Source organism: Eupeodes corollae, chromosome 1 (genome assembly GCF_945859685.1).
Source record: "Eupeodes corollae chromosome 1, idEupCoro1.1, whole genome shotgun sequence".
In the NCBI taxonomy this organism is placed as follows: Eukaryota; Metazoa; Arthropoda; class Insecta; order Diptera; family Syrphidae; genus Eupeodes; species Eupeodes corollae.
Genome location: NC_079147.1, coordinates 81,292,692 through 81,296,713, shown reverse-complemented (window position 1 = coordinate 81,296,713; position 4,022 = coordinate 81,292,692).

Genomic DNA, 4,022 nt, shown 5'->3' with positions numbered 1-4,022 from the left:
CGTAATACAAATTCATCTGGAAACCATTTATGGATGAGCATCCTTCCTTGGCAAATGAGTACAGCCCCAATTATGTTCCAGAGAAGGAAGACAAGATTCGATTTTATCCACAGGGGCATAACTTGGCTTCAAAAATATTTGTTGCTACCGAATCTATTTTGTGTTCGGGCAAGAGCATTGGTACCCTCCGCCACCCAAAGTTTTAATAGTTACAGCAAACTGTCTAGCAAATTTATTGTTACCAGTAGTTTTATAAAGGCCTCTTTTGAAAAACCTTGAACAAAACTAGAATGGTTTAAATTGTTTTACAACAAGTGAGAAAGAAAAAACAAAATGCTTACATATAAGTTGGAAAAGATAGACGGTTTCCATAATCGTATTCATTAATTTTTTTGTTTGGAGTTTTCATCTTCACTTTGTAACAAAACTTAATAACGCCGCAATTTTGCTTATTGTTTTTTATTATTTTAGCATGTATTATTGTACAGAAACACATACGCAGTCTACAGCGAATGACAAATTTAGACCATAGTCAACGTTGATCATTTTCACCTCCAATTCTTCGTTCGAAACATTTTTTGCAATCAAGTACAATCAAAGCATTCGCTATTTAACCCTGATATGCAAATTTGCGTCGTCTTGTTTCTGTGTCAAACGCAACAATAGTTACGGCACGTGCATTTTTTCGTATGCTACATGTTATCCCTCTATTCGGCTGAGAGCGAACAGCAATTTTCGTACTTTCTTAAAGACAGGTTACTTACTTACTTAAGGTGGCGCTACAGTCCTGTGTGAACTAGGGCCTTACCCAACAAACTTCTCAATCTAGTTCGGTCCCCAGGTAGATGTCTCCCGTTTCGCCCTCCAAGTTGGGTGAGGTCACTTCCCACTTGTGCGCGCCACCTGATTCGGGGTCTTCCTCTACTGCGCTGTCCTGTGGGAGCCGGAGCATTGGTTTCTATGCGCTCTACGTGACCCAGCATCTAAGTCGTTGGAATTTTACCCTTCTGTCTAAGTCTACGTCGCTGTACAGCCCGTACAGCTCGTCGTTCCATCTTCTCCTCCACTCCCCTACGATGAATACAGGCCCGTAGATCATACGAAGAACTTTTCTCTCGAAACGACCCAAGGTGCTTTCATCCGCTTTTGTCATAGTTTATGCTTCTGCAAAGTATTCTTTTAAGTACGATGGTAAAAATTCGCATGACAGCGCATCACCTTGTCTTAAACATTTTTTGACAATGGTTCTCTTCAGTTGTTTCCAACCTTTATGGAGCAACGTGAATTCTCCATGGTCATCCTGCACAAACGGAAGAATTTGACAGGGATGCCAAAACTTGACATGACTCTATACAAATCGTCCCTGTAGATGAAATCGATAAAAGGTTTCGATTTGGTGTTCTTGGGTTTTTTCAGGATCTGCTGTAATGTGATTATTTAATCGACTGTGGATTTTCATGGTCTAAAACCACACTGATAAGAACCTATCAGGTTGTTGACGATGGGCTTTACAAGTTCAAATATTACGGCAGAAAAGATTTTGTAAGCGATGTTAAGTAGAATGATTCCTCTATAGTTGGTGCAGTTTAGAGGGTCTCATTTTTTCAGAATCGGGCAAACAATACTGAGGTTCCATTTATCGAACATGGTTTCTTCCGATCATATTTTACGGATAAGTTGATGCATGCTCCTAACCAAATTATCTCCAGCCGTTTGAAGAGCTTGACATTCAAGCCATCGGCTTCAGTGGCTTTATTAGACTTCAGCTTAGATATGGCAATCTTTACTTCGTCTAAGTCGGGAGGACGGGATTGCTGACTTTCGTCGTCTATGTTGAATTGATCATCCTGCCTGACAGTGGATTTCTTTTCGTCGTCACCGTGACACAGTCTGCAGAAGTGGTCCTTCCATATCCTCAGCATTGACTGTGGTTCCACTATGTTTCCACTTTCGTCCTTGCAGCCTTCGGTTCTAGATTTATGTACCTGTGAATTTCGTTTCAATTTACAGTTTACAGTTTTATTATTAATTTACTCAGTAAGATACAATATCTTATAAGCTAGAGTAATTATCAGTATCGCAATACTATAATATAAAAATATGTATGCTATAGTGACATATAACTTACAGTAAGCTAATCTGTTAGATTATATAAGCATTTGAGCAAGTATATTTCAATTATAAAGTTATTAAAAAAAAAATAATTTTTTAAAATATTTAATAATTTACAAATAGCAGAAAAAAAAAATTAATTTACAAAAAATCATCATCTTCATCATCATCATCATTAATGTGTCTCACCTGTTCATAAAACTTTCGAGCTTCATTCCTGCTTTTAAACTTCTCAACATCTTCGACCGCACGCTTCTCATGCCCTATCCTTCTTTCCTTCTGAGAAGTCGGTGTTCCTCTTGCCTCTTCTGCTCATAGAGCTCATGAGCAGCTCTCGTCCTTTTATGCAGCCGGCCCCTGAGTGCCTGTCGTTTGGCTGCATTTGCCTGCCGACTTTCTCCATCAAACCAGGGGTTCCTTGTTGGTGGCTGTTTGAAACCGAGCACATCAGAGACGGCTTCCCTGATTTCATCTTGGCAATGTTGCCACTGGTTTTCGATACATTGTGTTGGCGGCAAAGAATTTCGAAAGAGGTTACCTGTAACTCGGTCGGAGAAGGATTTGGCGATCTCTTGCGATTGTAGCTGTTCGACGTTGTACCTTCTCCCCGCACCTCCCTGGCTACAACGAGGTAGTGGTCCGAGTCGATGTTAGCTCCCCGAAAATTCGGACATCCATGATACTGGAAGCGTGTCTGGCGTCGATCGCAATATGGTCAATCTGGTTGACGGCAGATTGATCTGGAGAACTCCAAGTTCCTTTATGGATGTTGAGGTGTGGAAAACGCGTACTGGCTACCATGACGTTTCGCCACGCAGCAAAATCTATGAGCCTCAATCCGTTGTCGTGCAGGCTGTTTTTTACGATTACTCCACCAAAGCTGTCTTCCCTTCCTAGCTTGGCATTAAAATCGCCCAGGACTATTTTAATATCATAGCTAGGACACTGCTCATATGTTTTGTCTAAGAGATCGAAGAACATATCTTTGGTATTGTCATCCTTCTCTTCTGTGGGGGCGTGCGCGCATATCAGGCTTATGTTGACGAATTTATCCTTGATGCATATGGTCATGAGGCGCTCATTGATGCACCTATAGCTCAAGACTTCTTGCCTAAGTTTAGCTCCAATGACAAAGACGCATCCAAATAAGCGCTGTTGGTTTTCTCGGTAGCAGTCATCATATTAAATGTCGGAGTTTTTCATCCTCTTTTTGCACGGCCCATCCCATCGTATTTCTTGGATGGCTGTGATGTCTGCTTTATAGCAGTGTAGCAACTTATTCTTCGGCTGCACGTGGTCTGTTAAGGGACCTAACATTCCACGTGCGTATACGAAGTTCGTCGTCCTTAATTCGTTTGCGTAACAGGTTTTTCTTAAACTCGTAACAACAGTAAATCCGACCGTATCCGATTGTTGTTGGTGCTTCGCAACTAATATATTTTTACGTAGTCAGCAAGTCACCCCAACGGCACAACCCCCAACCTGGAGGACCAAATCCTTAGTAGGACAGGGTGCCGGATAAACCGCTCCTTATAGGCCTGGGCTCCGAATAAGTTGTAGAAGTCCTATAAGGTGTTCACTAAGTAGTTCAACCTTACTGGAACGATAGACGCCACCGTGGATTCCATATCGAGAATTCCTCCGCTGCCGTCTGGATAAGGAGAGGTACCTTAGTGGAAACACCTCACCACGGGTTTTGAGAAAAACCTGTGGACGCTTGAGTTCTCTTCAAAGCACATGTCTAATATTTGCTGACTTGCATTTGTGAAACTCGTAACGCTTGGTGAAACCTTCCTCTTTTTTCACGCTTCCCCGTTCTTGTAGCCAGAAAACTTTTAATACCATAACTCGGCTTATTCAATTTGTTCAGCACGAGGTCAGTTTTTTTGAAAATAAAAAATCACACAAAC